The 16034-nt window shown below is 39.6% G+C and overlaps 2 pseudogenes; one reads left to right on the forward strand and one right to left on the reverse strand.

Annotated features, from left to right (window-relative positions):
- The window catches only part of LOC122903543, a 32362-nt pseudogene extending 27496 nt beyond the window's left edge, over positions 1-4866 (reverse strand).
- A 6568-nt stretch (positions 4867-11434) lies between these two features.
- LOC122903544 lies at positions 11435-14950 on the forward strand (annotated as a pseudogene).
- The last annotated feature ends 1084 nt before the right edge of the window (positions 14951-16034 follow it).

The following is a 16034-nucleotide window of genomic DNA, read 5'->3' on the forward strand; positions in this document are numbered from 1 at the left end:
ACTTGACAGAGAGAGAGAGAGAGAGAGATCACAAGTAAGCAGAGAGGCAGGCAGAGAGAGAGGGGGAAGCAGGCTCCCTGCTGAGCTTGATCCCAGGACCCTGAGATCAGGACCTGGGCCAAAGGCAGAGGTTTGACCCACTTAGCCACCCAGGCACTTCAATACTTTTTAAAAAAGATTTTATTTATTTATGAGAGTGAGAGAGAGAGAGAGATAGAGAAGACCAGTGAGGGGTAGGAGCAAGGGGAGAGGAAGAAGCAGACTCCCCATTGAGCAGGGAGCCTGGAGCCTGATGCAGGGCTTGATCCCAGGACCTTGAGATCATGACCTGAACTGAAGGTGCCACCTAGGTGCCTCTGAGAAGTAATACTTTGAATGAGATCTTTATTTCTGAGCAGTAGGTCTCAACAGTGGGCTTAAAATACTCAGTAAGCCATGTTGTAAATAGATGTACTCTCATCCAGGCTTTATTTTTCCTTTTACAGAGCACAGGCAGAGTATAGAGTATATTTAAACATAATTCTTAAAGGCTCTAGGATTTTCAGAATGATCTATGAGCACTGAGGTCAACTTAAAGTCACCAGCTCCATTGGCTCCTATCAAGAGAGTCAGCTTGTTCCTTGAAGCTTTGAAGCCAGGCATTGATTTCTTCTCCCTAGCTATGAAAGTCCCAGATGGCATCCTTTTCCAATAGAAGGTTGTTTGTCTGCACTGAAAATCTGTTGTTTTGTGTAGCCACCTTCATTAATGATCTTAGGTGGATCTTTTGGAGAACTTGCTGCAGCTTCTACATCAGCACATGCTGCTTCACCTTACAGTTTGATATTATAGATACAGCTTCTTTTCTTAAACCTCATGAACCAACCTCTGCTAGCTTCAGACTTTTTTTTCCTACAGCTTCTTTACCTCCCTCAGACTTCATAGAACTGAAGAAAATTAGGTTTTTTTTTCTGGACTAGGATGTAGTTAATGAGATGTTGTAGCTAGTTTATTCTGTCCAGACCACTCAAACTTTCTCCTTATCAGCAATAAGGCTGTTTCATTTTCTTATCATTCATGTGTTCTCTGGAGTAGCTCTTTTAAAAGTTCTTGAAGAACTTTTTCTTTGCACACATCTTGGCTGACTGTTTTGTATAAGAGCCTTAGCTTTAGGCCTATATTGGCTCCTGACATACCTTCCTCACTAAGCTTAATCATTTCTAGTTTCCTATTTAAAGTGAGAGATATGCGACTCTTCCTTTCACTTGAACACTTAGAGACTATTGTAGGCTTATTGTACTGATTTCAATATTGTTGTGTCTTAGGGAATAAGGAGGTCTGAGCAGAGGGAGAGAGATAGGGGAATGGCTGGTTAGTGGAGCAGTCAGAACATATACCTGTATCCATTAAATTCACCATTTTATATGGATATGGTTTGTGACACTCAAAAGCAATGGCTGTGGTAACATCAAAGATCACTGATCACAGATCTCTGTAATAAATACAAAAATAATGAAAAAAAGTTTGAGATATTGCAAGAATTAGTAAAATGTGGCACAGAGACACAAAGTGAGAAGATGCTTTTGGAAAATGGTGCTGAGAGACTTGCCCAATGCAGGGTTGCAACAAATCTTCAATCTGTAAAAAATGCAGTATCTGTGATGTACAATAAAGGTATGTGCAATAAAATGAGGTTTGCCCAAAAAAAACCAAATGCAGGTAATTGCAGATTATCCTGCACCCTGACCATATGGATAGTTTGCTTAAATTCTCTGTGCAGCTAGCCATGTATCATTGTGCCAGTCACAATTCAAGAACATTTCTTTATTTGCCAGGTATTGTTTGAACGTTAAAAAATAAAATCAAGTGACGCCAAAAAAAAAAAAATGAGGTTTGCCCATATACAAGAAAGTGTAGGGGAGGAAAACTTCTCTTTCTTCCTTTCCAGGTTCTTTGGCTGGCTTAACAATTAAATTGACATAGCACAGATTAACAAGGGAAAAACAAATCTAATGATACATGTACAGGAGCCTTAAAAGAATATGAAATCCACAGGCAGTCAGGCAATTGAGACTTACATGCTGTCCTGAGCAGAGGAGAAGGGGTAGGGGTCTGGGACTTCGAAGACAGGAAAGAAGAAAATTTATAGGAAGACAGGTAGAGCAGAAGTTTGGTAAACATGTCTGCCATGCTTTGTGGAGACAGTGGGACAGAGAGGAATTTGATTTCCAGTCCACCCTTCTTCCCAGTTTACCCATGCCTATGCCATATTCTTTGTAGTTATCTCTGGTGTTAGTTTAGATATACCAGAACTTCTATCTAAATTCTTTCAGGCAGTTAAGGGGGAGGTAAAAAGCTTTTTCCTGGGGCTTCTGGATCTTGATTGACCTCAGCTTAAGATAATCCACATGCCAAAGTGGTAGAGTAGCATATTCTGCTCCCCTTCAAGGAGGAGTTTTAAAAAAGAATTAACATCTCTTGTACTAAAACTCAGTAATTACCTTTCGTTTTAGTTTTTTGATCTTTAAATTTAAGCAAAACAAATTTAATGCTGTTCATTTAAAAAATAGCTTTCATGGTGAAATCCAGCCTAAGAAATGATTATCTGCCTTTCATATCTCAATTATTTCCTCTTACTGTAATGACTAGAACTATAATCACCAAACATTAACCCTGATTTTTTTCGTAAATGGTAGAGTTTTGGTATGTTTACCAATTTCTTCTTTGACCTAGAAATGGATTAATTCTTAAAAAGAATGAGGAATTTATAATTTTTAAAATATTTGTTTATTTGAGAGAGAGAGTGAGTGAGTGAGGGGAAAGGCAAAGGGAGAGAATCTTCAAGCAGACTCCCCATTCAAGAGAATGGAGCCTGATGTGGGCCCTGATCTCACAACTCATGAGATCACGACCCAAAGCTGGATGCTTAACTGACTGAGCCACCCAGCATCCCAAGAATGTATAATTCTTTTTTTAGATTTATTTATTTGAGAAAGAGAGAGCAAGTGAGTGAGCAAGAGAGAACAGGAACAGGGTGAGGGGCAGAGGGAGAAGCAAGCTCTCTGTTGAGCAGGGTGCACATTGTGGGGCTTAATCTCAGGACTCCAGGATCATGACCTGAGCTGAAGGCAGACACTTAACTGACTGAGCCACCCAGGTGCCCTGTATAATTTTAGATAAAAGTCAAGTAATGGGGGCACCTGGGTGGCTCAGTGGGTTAAAGCCTCTGCCTTCAGCTCAGGTCATGATCTCAGGGTTCTGGGATCGAGCCCCGCATCTGGCTCTCTGCTCAGCAGGGAGCCTGCTTCCCCCTCTGTCTCTGCCTGCCTCTCTGCCTACTTGTGATCTCTGTCTGTCAAATAAATAAATAAAATCTAAAAAAAAAAATTAAAAAAAAAAAAGTCAAGTAATGACTGTGGGTATCTAGGTGGCTCAAGTGGCTAAGTGTCCAACTCTTGATCTCAGCCCAGTTCTTGATCTCAGGGTCGTGAGTGCAAGCCCCACATTGGGTTCCATGTTGGGCGTGGTGTATATATATATATGTATACATATACAAATATACATATATATGGTGTATATATATGTATGTATATATATGTGGTGTATATATGTATATGTATACATATATATGTATATACATATATATGTATACATATACATATATACATATATATATGGTGTATATATATGTGTGTGTATATATGTGTGTGTATATATATATACATACATATATATATGTATGTATACACCACACCCAACATGGAACCCAATGTGGGGCTTGCACTCATGACATATATATATATATATATATATATATATATATATACACACACACACACACACACACACACACACACAAAATTCTAATCTTTAGGGGCACCTGGGTGGCTCAGTGGGTTAAAGCCTTTGCCTTCGGCTCGAGTCATGATCCCAGGGTCCTGGGATCGAGGCCCACATCGGGATCTCTGCTCTGTAGGGAGCCTGCTTCCTCCTCTTTCTCTCTCTCTGCCTGCTTGTGATCTCTGTCTGTCAAATAAATAAATAAATAAAATCTTAAAAAAATTCTAATCTTTATCTCTTTCTCACACACACAAATGAAAGCTTGGTAAATACATACAGTGAAATATTATTCAGCCTTAAAAAGGAAGGAAATCCTGTCATATGCTACAATTTGGATAAACTGTAAGGACATTAAACTAAGTGAAATAAGCCAGTTGCAGGGGAAAAAAAACTGCATGAGTCTACTTATAAGAGCTATTTAAATTGGTCAAACTCATAGAAGCATAGAGCAGAAGAGTGGTTGCCAAGAGAAAGTAGGGCGGGGAGATAGGGAGTTGCTAATCAAGAGGTATAAAATTTTGGTAATGCTTTTTTAAGATGAAAGAGTTCTAGAAGTCTGCTGTGTAACATTATGCCTATAGTGTGGCGCAATCGGTTAGCGCGCGGTACTTATACATTATGCCTATAGTTAACACTATTGTGTTCTACAACTGAAAATCTATAAAAAGTGTAGATCTTTTGCGAAGACTTACCAAAATAAAATTAAAATTAAAAAGAATAAAAGTGTCATGACAAAAATTTACCATCTTAAGTTTTTCAAGCACCTTTCAAAGCAATTTCATTCCTTAATATCACTGCAAATGTGCACTTTGTGCATCTTTCCCCCTAGTTTTATTGAGTTATGTTTGAAAAATGAAATTGTATTAGTTTCATGAATACAATATAATAGTTTGATTGTCAATATTGCAAAATCATGAGCACAATAATCTAGTTAAGCCCATCATCTCACATAGTTACAACTTTTTTTTCCTTGTGATGAGTACTTAAAGATCTCTCTTAGCAACCTACAAATACAGTGTTCTTAACTGCAGTCACCTTGCTGCACATTACATCCCCAGGACTTATTTATCTTATACCTGGAAGTTTGTACCTTTTGGCCACCTTCACCCATTTCCTGCCCCCCCAATCAAAATTTTACTCAATTCTAGAGATCTTTCTCCTCTGATAAAAGCAGCAAATATTCATCACTGTCTGAATGCTGGCCCCGTGGTGCTATCTTAAAAGTCTTCACACAGAATGTCCCATTCAACCATCTCATGAACACCTCAGAAATAGGAGCTATTATCATCCCAGTTTGACAGATGTGGCAATTGAGTCTTCGGGATATTCATGAGCTCACACCAGAATGTAGTAAAAAAAAAACCTGAGGTGGTGCTTTTAGTGTCCTCCACTTCCTCTCCAAGCCCCTTATAGTATTCTCAGGAATCTCATGGTTATGTCAGTTATATAGCAGGACATACAAGGTCCCAAGACTTAGTCTCTGGCACACGTTTGTCATTATCTCTCTCCTTTGTTCTTCCCCTTATACCGTGCTTTGTCATTTTTTGTCTTTCCCTTCTTCTGCAAAGATAATTTATTTTTTTAAGATTTATTTATTTGTCAGAGAGAGAGAGAGTACAAGCAGTGGGAGTGACTGGCAGAGGGAGAGGGAGAAGAAGTTCTCTCCCCTTAACAAGGAACCCCATGTGGTACTTGATCCCAGGACCCTGGGATCATGACATGAGCTGAAGGTAGAGGCTTAACTGAGCCACCCAGGTGTCCCTGAAAAGATATTTTTAAAGTTTAATTTAATTATTATTTTTATTAACATATAATGCATTATTTGTTTCAGGGATACAGGTCTGTGAATCATTAGTCTTACACAATTCACAGTGCTCACTATAGCACATACCCTCCCCAATGTCCATCACCTAGCCACCCTATCCCTCCCCTCCACCCCCCAATCCTCAGTTTGTTTTGTGGTATTAAGAGTCTCTTATGATTTGTCTCCCTCCTGATCCCATCTTGTTTCATTTTTTCTTTCCCTTACGCCCTCCCCTGTCCTGCCTCTCAAATTCCTCGTATCAGTGAAATTATAGGATAATTGTCTTTCTCTGATTGATTTATTTTGTTTAGCATAATACCTTCTAGTTCCATCCATGTCATTGCAAATGGCAAGATTTCGAGGGTTTTTTTTTTTTAAAGATTTTATTTTATTTATTTGAGAGAGAGACAGTGAGAGAGAACATGAGCGAGGAGAAGGTCAGAGGGAGAAGCAGACTTCCCATGGAGCTGGGAGCCCGATGTGGGACTCGATCCCGGGACTCCAGGATCATGACCTGAGCCGAAGGCAGTTGTCCAACCAACCAACTGAGCCACCCAGGCGCCCCAGATTTCGAGGTTTTTGATGGCTGCATAGTATTCCATTGTGTGTGTGTGTGTGTGTGTGTGTGTGTGTGTGTGTGTGTATAGCATCTGCCCATGCTGATGGACATCTTTCCATAGTTTGGCTATTGTGGACATTGCTGCTATATACATTCAAGTGCATGTGCCCCATGAGATCACTACGTTTGTATCTTTGGGGTAAACACCCAGTAGTGTAATTGCTGGGTCATAGGGTAGCTCTATTTTCAACTTTTTGAGGAAACTCCATACTGTTTTCCAGAATGGCTGCACCAGCTTGCATTCCCACCAGCAATGTAGGAGGGTTCCCTTTTCTCTGCATCCTTGCCGACACCCGTTGTTTCCTGACTTGTTAATTTTAGCCATTCTGACTGGTGTGAGATGGTATCTCATCGTGTTTTTGATTTATATTTCCCCGATGCTGAGTGATGTTGGGCACTTTTTCATGAGTCTGTTGGCCATTTGGATGTCTTCTTTGAAGAAATGTCTGTTCCTGTTCATGTTTTCTGCCCATTTCTTGATCGGATTATTTGTTCTTTGGGTGTTGAGTTTGATAAGTTCTTTATAGATTTTGGATACTAGCCGTTTATATGATATGTCATTTGCAAATATCTTCTCCCATTCTGTCAGTTGTCTTTTGGTTTTGTTGACTGTTTCTTTTGCTGTGCAAAAGATTTTGATCTTGATGAAGTCCCAATAGTTCCTTTTTGCTCTTGTTTCCCTTGCCTTTGGGGATGTTTCTAGGAAGAAGTTGCTGTGGCTGAGGTCAAAGAGGTTGCTGCCTATGTTCTCCTCAAGGATTTTGATGGATTCCTGTCTCACACTGAGGTCTTTTATCCACTTTGAGTCTACTTTTGTGTGTGGTGTAAGGAAATGGTCTGGTTTCATTCTGGGTGGCTGTCCAATTTTCCCAGCACCATTTGTTGAAGAGACTGTCTTTTTTCCATTGGACATTTTTTCCTGCTTTGTCAAAAATTAGTTGACCAATATACTTTAAATCTCAGTAACCTGGAAGATTCCTAGTTATCTTTTAAAATTTATGGGATTTCTCTCCTCTGTATTCTATCTTCGATGTACCAACATTTCCCCCTAAAGATTTATTTATTTATTTGAGAGAGAGTGAGAAAGCAGACTCACAGATAGGGTGGGGGAGGGGCAGAGGGAGAGAGAAAATCTCAAGCCAACTTCCTTCTGAGCATGGAGCCCCACAAGGGGTTCAATCTCCCAACCCTGAGATCACAACCTGAGTCTAAATCAAGAATACGACACTTAACTAACTGAGCCACCCAGGCACCCCGGTGCACCAAGTTTTTATTCTGCCCACTTTTGTTTGGCTCAGGGTTTGTCTCTCCCACCAGACCATACATTCCTGGAAGGCAAAGGCCATTGACTCATCTTTCTGGCCCCATAGTGTCACATAGGGCTTAATAAATGTTTGCTCAATTCCATGATCAATTTCAAGATCCAGTTCATTTGCTAACTCCCTCTGTCACTCCTCTCCTGTGATCATTTCCTTCTCTAAACCCAGAAAGCACTTTTATTTTATACTTCTGGTTTACTGCTTAACACATCTGCTGTCTATTGCCACCTTTCTGTTTTATATACACAGTATAAAACAGCCAGGAAAGTACAAATCGTGCTTTACTTGTTTATCCTCAGACTTAGCCCGAGGCCTTTTTCACGTCAGAAATTCAAGGCATGATGATGATGATGTCAGAAGAGAAAGCAGCATGTTTTCCAAAACGCAATTATTAGGACACTTGGGTGGCTCAGTCAGTTAAGCTTCTGCCTTCAGCTCAGTGATCTTCAGCTCATGATCCCAGGGTTCTGGGATCGAGTCCTGTATCAGCCTCCTTGCTCAGTGGAGAGCCTGCTGTCTCTGCCTGCCACTCTCCCAGCTTGTTTGCTCTCTCACTCTCTTTTTCTCTCTCTCTGTCTCTCTGCCATATAAATAAAATTGTAAAAAAACCCCACCAAAATGCAATTACGTTATACACTTAAAAATAACTGCTCCTGGGCACCTTGGTGGCTCAGTTCGTTGAGCGTCCAACTCTTGATTTCAGCTCAGGTCATGATCTCGGGGTTGGGAGATTGAGCCCCATATTGGGCTCCATACTCAGCAAGGAGTCTGCTTGAGATTCTCTCTCTCCCTCTCCTCCTCATTGTCCCCTGCCATTCCCCCCCACCCTCTCTCTCTCTCTTTTTTTAGAGATTTTATTTATTTGACAGACAGAGATCACAAGTGGGCAGAGAGGCAGGCAGAGAGAGAGGAGGAAGCAAGCTCCCTGCTGAGCAGAGAGCCCGATGCGGGGCTCGATCCCAGGACCCTGAGATCATGACCTGAGCCGAAGGCAGCGGCTTTAACCCGCTGAGCCACCCAGGCGCCCCAAGAGTCAGATTCTTAATCAACTGAACCACCCTGGTTCCCCAAAAGTTGGTTCTTTAAAAATATCAGTCAGATTTGTAACACTAACTAGGCTAACCAAGAAAAAAATAGAAGTCAGAAATTGCTATTATCAGAAATTAAATAGGGGCTATTAAACTATAAACATTATAGAACTAAAGAAGAATCACAAGGGAATACTAGGAACAACTTTAAGCCAAAAAATTAGATAACTTAAATGAAATGGATGAATTCTTAGAAAGATACAAACCATTAACACTGGTTCAAGAAGAAACAGATCTGAATAGATCTATAGTAAGCAAGCAAATTGAGATAGCAATAAAAAAAAAAAAAAACCAACTTCCCACAAAGAAAATCCCAGGATCAGATGACTTCACTGATGAATTCTGAGGCATTATCCTGATACCAAAATGGAGAAAGACATTTCACACACACACACACAGCAGTATCTTTCATGGCTATATATTAAAATAAACAAACAAACCTAAAACCAAAAATTAGCAAAAAAAAAATCCATTTATAAATAAAAAGGAGTATACATAATCATCAAATGGGATGTATCCAAAGGAATGTAAGGATGACTTAACATCTGAAAATCAATTAACATAATACATCACATTAATAGGATAAAGAACAAAATCCACATGTTCATCTCAATAGATGTAGGAAAAAGACTTGACAAAATGCAATATCCTTTTATGATAAAAACACTCAACTTACTTGACTCATAAAGAGTATCTATGAAAAACCCACATCTAACACCACACTTCATGGTGAAATACTAATTGTTTTTCCTCTAAGTTCAGGAAAAAGACAAGGATGTCCTCAACACTTTTATTCAATATTTACTAAAAGCTATAGCTAAGACAGTTAGACAAGAAAATGAAATAAAAGGTGTCTAGACTGGAAAGGAAAAAGCAAAACTCTTTCTTTGTAGATTACATGGTCTTATATATAGAAAATATTAAGGAATCCATTAAAAACCACTAGAAATCATAAATAAGTTTTGCAAGTTTACAGGACACAAAATGAATACACAAAAATCCACTATAGTGACATCAGGGTAGATAGCCAAGTAGGAAGTGCCAGGAATCCCTCTCTCCACTGGAACAGTAATCAGACTGGCAGGAAATTGTGGAAAAATTAGACACTGGTAATTCTGGAGTATGTAGAACACTTGTAGCATCCAGCAGAGCATTTGATGAGGGTGGTAAATCTTTTTTTTTTTTTTTAATTTCTTTTCAGGGTAACAGTATTTATTGTTTTTGCACCACACCCAGTGCTCCATGCAATCTGTGCCCTCTCTAATAGCCACCACCTGGTTCCCCCAACCTCCCATCCCCCACCCCTTCAAAACCCTCAGATTGTTTTTCAGAGTCTATAGTCTCTCATGGTTCACCTCCCCTTCCAATTTTCCTCAACTTCCTTCTCCTCTCCATCTCCCCTTGTCCTCCATGTTACTTGTTATGTTCCACAAACAAGTGAAACCATATGATAATTGACTCTCTCTGCTTGACTTATTTCACTCAGCATAATCTCTTCCAGTCCCATCCATGTTGCTACAAAAGTTGGGTATTCATCCTTTCTGATGGAGGCATAATACTCTATAGTGTATATGGACCACATCTTCCTTATCCATTCATCCGTTGAAGGGCATCTTTGTTCTTTCTATAGTTTGGCGGCCGTGGCCATTGCTGCTATAAACATTGGGGTACAGATGGCCCTTCTTTTCATTACATCTGTATCTTAGGGGTAAATACCCAGTAGTGCAATTGCAGGGTCATAGGGAAACTCTATTTTTAATTTCTTGAGGAATCTCCACACTGTTCTCCAAAGTGGCTGCACCAACTTGCATTCCCACCAACAGTGTAAGAGAGTTCCCCCTTCTCATCCCCTTCAACACATGTTGTTTTTGTCTTGCTAATTTTGGCCATTCTAACTGGTATAAGGTGGTATCTCAATGTGGTTTTCATTTGAATCTCCCTGATGGCTAGTAATGATGAACATTTTTTCATGTGTCTGATAGCCATTTGTATGTCTTCATTGGAGAAGTGTCTGTTCATATCTTCTGCCCATTTTTTGATATGATTATCTGTTTTGTGTGTGTTGAGTTTGAGGAGTTCTTTATAGATCCTGGATATCAATCAACCTTTTGATACAAATCTGACAGTACAAATCTGTACTGTCATTTGCAAATATCTTCTCCCATTCCTTGGGTTGCCCCTTTGTTTTGTTGACTGTTTCCTTTGCTGTGCAGAAACTTTTGATCTTGATGAAGTCCTAAAAGTTCATCTTTGCTTTTGTTTCCTTTGCCTTTGGAGACATATCTTGAAGGAAGTTGCTGTGGCTGATATCGAAGAGGTTACTGCCTATGTTCTCCTCTAGGATTCTGATGGATTTCTGTCTCACGTTGAGGTCTTTAATCCATTTTGAGTTTATCTTTGTGACAGTGTAAGAGAATGGTCGAGTTTCATTCTTCTATATAGCTGTCCAGTTTTCCCAGCACCATTTATTGAAGAGACTTTTTTCCACTTTATATTTTTTCCTGTTTTGTCGAAGATTATTTGCCCATAGAGTTGAGGGTACATATTTGGGCTCTCCACTCTGTTCCACTGGTCTATGTGTCTGTTTTTATGCCAGTACCATGCTGTCTTGGTGATCACAGCTTTGTAGTAAAGTTTGAAATCAGGTAACATGATGCTGGGGTGGTAAATCTTGTCAATTGTAGCTTTGGTGAAAAAGGGGATAGCATTTTTTAACCTCCAGCCCTGGAACAGGCAGCTACAGGGTCAGCAGCCCATGGTCCTGGTGTGGCTTGTTGGAGCCAGAATGGGCAAGAACAACTTTGTCCTCAAAAAGTCAGGGCTGTACATCCTGATTGCTGTTTTTGATCAGTGTGTGTCAGGAATGGAAGTTGGTGGTTATTTCAACTCCCATGAGCTGAAGTGCCTCCCAGCCACCAAAGAATTTAAAGACAGATGTATTTTTTTCTCTCTCTCAGGAGTCACATTTAAGTAAATCTTTGTCAGGTCACTTGATGACTATAGAGACAACTTTAATGAACACATACAACAAAAAATACACACTTTGCAATGCCATATGGAAAAACCACAAAGGATCATTTCAGCTACCAACAAGCAAAACCCAGCAATCCCTGATAAGTGGGAGAATTAGATTTCTAGAATTACCATAATATGATGCTCAGAATGTCCACTTCTTAACAGAAAATTATAAGACATACAAAGAGATAGAAAAATGAGTATCCACAGAAAATAGAGTTTGACAGAAATAATCCCTGGAGACGCCCATGTATTAGAGTTATTAGTCGAAGATGTTACATCAACAGTCTTTTTTTTTTTTTTAAGATTGTACTTATTTATTCGACAGAGATCACAAGTAGGCAGAGAGGCAGGCAGAGGGAGACAGGGGGAAACAGGCTCCCTGCTGAGCAGAGAGCCTGATGTGGGGCTCCATCCCAGGACCCTAGGATCATGATCTGAGTCGAAGACAGAGGCTTAACCCACTGAGTCACCCAGGTGGCCCACAGATCAATGTCTTAAATGTGTTTGATGAGCTAAAGGAAATCCATGGACAAAGAACTAAAGGAAATCAGTAAGATGATGTCTGAACAAAATGAGAATATCAGTAAAGAGAGAAGTTATAAAGAGCAATCAAAAACAAAAATTCTGGAGCTGCAAAGTATAATTACTGAAATGAAAAACTCATTAGTGGGATTCAGTAGTAGATTGAGCAAGTAGAAGAAAGGATCACTGAACTTGAAGATTAGACATTAATTATCCAGAAGAGCAGAAAGAAAAACAACATGAAGAAAGTGAATAGTCTAAGGAGCTGAGGACACCACCAAGCACACCTACGTATCCATTGTAGGAATCCCAGGAGAAGAGAAAGAGAAAGGGACAGAAAAAAATTTGAAAAAACAATGGATGAATACCCAACTTTTGTAGCAACATGGACGGGACTGGAAGAGATTATGCTGAGTGAAATAAGTCAAGCAGAGAGAGTCAATTATCATATGGTTTCACTTATTTGCGGAGCATAACAAATAGCATGGAGGACAAGGGGCGTTAGAGAGGAGTAGGGAATTTGGGTAAATTGGAAGGGGAGGTGAACCATGAGAGACTATGGACTCTGAAAAACAGTCTGAGGGGTTTGAAGTGGCGGAGGGGTGGGAGGTTGGGGTACCAGGTGGTGGGTATTATAGAGGGCACGGCTTGCATGGAGCACTGGGTGTGGTGAAAAAATAATGAATACTGTTTTTCTGAAAATAAATAAATTGGAAAAAAAATAAAAAAATAAAAATAAAGGCTCTAAAAAAAACCAAAAAAACAATGGCCCCAAACTTCCCAAGTCTGATGAAAGACACATCCAAGCTCAGCAAACTCCAAACAAGATAAACTTACAGGGATTCACACTAGATACATGACAGTCAAGTTGCTGAAACTCAAAGACAAAGGGAGAATCTTGAAAGCATCAAGAGAGAAGTAATTTCTCATGTACAGGGGATCCTTAACCAGGTTAGGAGCAGATGTCACGTTAGAACCCATAATGGCCAGAAGGCAGTGTGATGGCATTCTTAAAGTCCTAAAATAAAACATGTCACCCAAAAATTCTATATCTAGCAAAACTTCAAGAAATATGGAGAAATTAAGACACTTCCAGATAAAGAAATGCCAAGGGAGTTCACCAGTGTAGCAACCCTGTAAGAAATGCTAAAATGAGTTCTTCAGGCTGAGATGAAAGGACACTAGAAAGCAACTCCAAAGAATCAGAAAATACTGAACACTAGTAAAGGTAATTTCATAGGTAAATTTAAAACGGATTATTATTGTACTTTTGATTTCGTTTATGTCTTCCCTTTTCCTATATGATTTAAGATTTTTAAAATTTATGTATTGGGCAGAGAGAGAGAGAGAGATCACAAGTAGGCAGAGAGGCAGGCAGAGAGAGAGGGAAGCAGGGTCCCCAACAAGCAGAGAGCCCGATGTGGGGCTCAATCCCAGGACCCTGAGATCATGACCTGAGCCAAAGGTGGCGGCCCAACCCACTGAGCCACCCAAGTGCCCCTCCTGTATGATTTAAAATGAAAGTTCACAAAACAATTAGAAATCTATGATAATGGTATACAATGTATAAAGTTGTAATCTGTGACAGTAATGACATAAAGAGGGAGGGATCGAGATGTATAGAAGCAGAATATTTATATACTAATGAACTACATTGATATTACCCAAAGCATATTTTCTTTCTTTCTTTTTTTTTAAAAGATTTTTTTTATTTATTTGACAGAGAGAGACACAGCAAGAGAGGGAACACAAGCAGATGAGTAGCAGAGGGAGAGGGAGAAGCAGGCTCCCTGCCAAGCAGGGAGCCTGATGTGGGACTCGATCCCAGGACCCTGGGACCATGACATGAGCCGAAGGCAGACGCTTAATGACTGAGCCACCCAGGCGCCCCCGAACAGTTTTTCAATGATACTTACAGAAAGACACCTTCCCTAAAGAAATGCATTATCTATATACAGTCCATTTGGTATATACTAGATCTTCAGGGAACACTAGAATTACTAGTGAGGAATATATTAAATGGCTCGAGGGTTACTATGGAGCATTTTTTCTATGGCTTCACAGTAAAACTCCTGTAACCACCTCCTGTTTCTGCACCTAGGTGTACCGTTAGAGTGATGATAATTCATAAAACCCACAAACACAGGCAGAACACATCCTGAAGTGGTTTTTTTTTGTTTTTTTTTAAAGAAACCTGAAGATGTGTACTGTTGTAGGGATAACGTCAATTGATTTTTTTTTCTTCTTTTGGACAGGCCTCTTTGACAGATGTTATGGAAATATTCAGCTTTACTAGGTATGACAGTGATTTTTTATAGCTCATGATATGAAGAACAAATAGGTTCCAGAAAACATCTTCCAGTGACCATTCATTTTCTGTTAACTATTCTATCCTTAAATGACTAGTATTTTGCTGCTTCAGTCTTATAAGACTTTAGCTAATGAGATTGAACACATATTAACTACAACACTGTTGAGAGCTTATATGGCTAATGTGAGGTTCCAACCACTTAGAAAAAGCCAACTTCTGTCTTCTAAATCCTTGCCCCATCAGTTTACATAAGTTGCAATGTGCTGGATTCAACCTATTGTAGAAAGATGCTAAGTGCTGGTGAGGTGGATTGATGGTGAATCTACTGACACACCTGGATTCCCTCCAAAACATAGTCATGAGGATAACGTGAGTTTGCCAAAACGTATGGAAACCTTTAAAGAATGGAAAGAATAGGTAATAGAATGCCTTCCAGTCCTCCAAAACTAAAGACCTTCAAATAGGAGGGTTTTTAAAAATTTTTTAAAAAAAGATTTTATTTATTTATTTGACAGAGATCACAAGTAGGCAGAGAGGCAGGCAGAGAGAGAGGAGCAAGCAGGTCCCTGCTGAGTAGAGAGTGAGATGTGGGGCTCGATCCCAGGACCATGGGATCATGACATGAGCTGAAGGCAGAGGCTTAACCCACTGAGCCACCCAGGTGCCCCTCAAATAGGAGTTTTAATTAAAATCAAATACTTGCACATAAATAGAAACCCCAAATAGACTTATGCTATAGACTAGATGTTTCTGTACCCCCAGAATTCATATGCTAAATACTGACCCCTAATGAGATGATAATAGGAGGCGAAGTCTTTGGGAGATGATTAGGTTATTAGGGTGAACATCCTGAACAGGATTAGTGTCCTTATAAGACAAGACACCAAAGAGCTTATGTCCTCTCTCTCTATTCTCCCTGGCATGAGGATACAACAAGAAGACCATCATCTGCAAAGCAGAAAGAGTGGTCTCAGCAGACCTTGGGTATGCTAGCACCTTGATTGGACTTCTCAGCCTCCAGACTGTGAGAAATAAATGTTTGTTTATTCTGTGGTATTCTGGTACAGCAGCCTGAACTGGTGAGATTGAATAGGTGAGGAGAAAAATCTCACAACAAAGAAAATCCTAGAACCAGGTGGCTTTACTGGTGAATTCACTGAATGTGGACATAAGAATCAATACCACTTATTTGCAAACTCTAAAGAAGAGGGAATACCTCCAAACTCACTCTATGAGAACAGCATTACCCTGATACAAAAACTCTACAAAGGCACTACAAGAAAAAAAAAAACTATAGACAAAAATTCTCTATGACTATAGATGCAAATACTCAAGAAAATAGTAGCAAATAAAATTCAGCAGCCCACAGAAAAGACCATCCCATGACCATATGGGATTTTTTTCCCTAAAATGCAAGGATGGTGTGACATATTAAAAAATATGCAGTCAATCACATTAATGAAAGAAAGGGATAAAGGCAACAATCTTCTCAATTGATACAGAAAAAGCATCTGATAAAATATATAAAAACACT

This window comes from Neovison vison, chromosome 3, assembly GCF_020171115.1.
Source record: "Neovison vison isolate M4711 chromosome 3, ASM_NN_V1, whole genome shotgun sequence".
NCBI lineage: Eukaryota > Metazoa > Chordata > Mammalia > Carnivora > Mustelidae > Neogale > Neogale vison.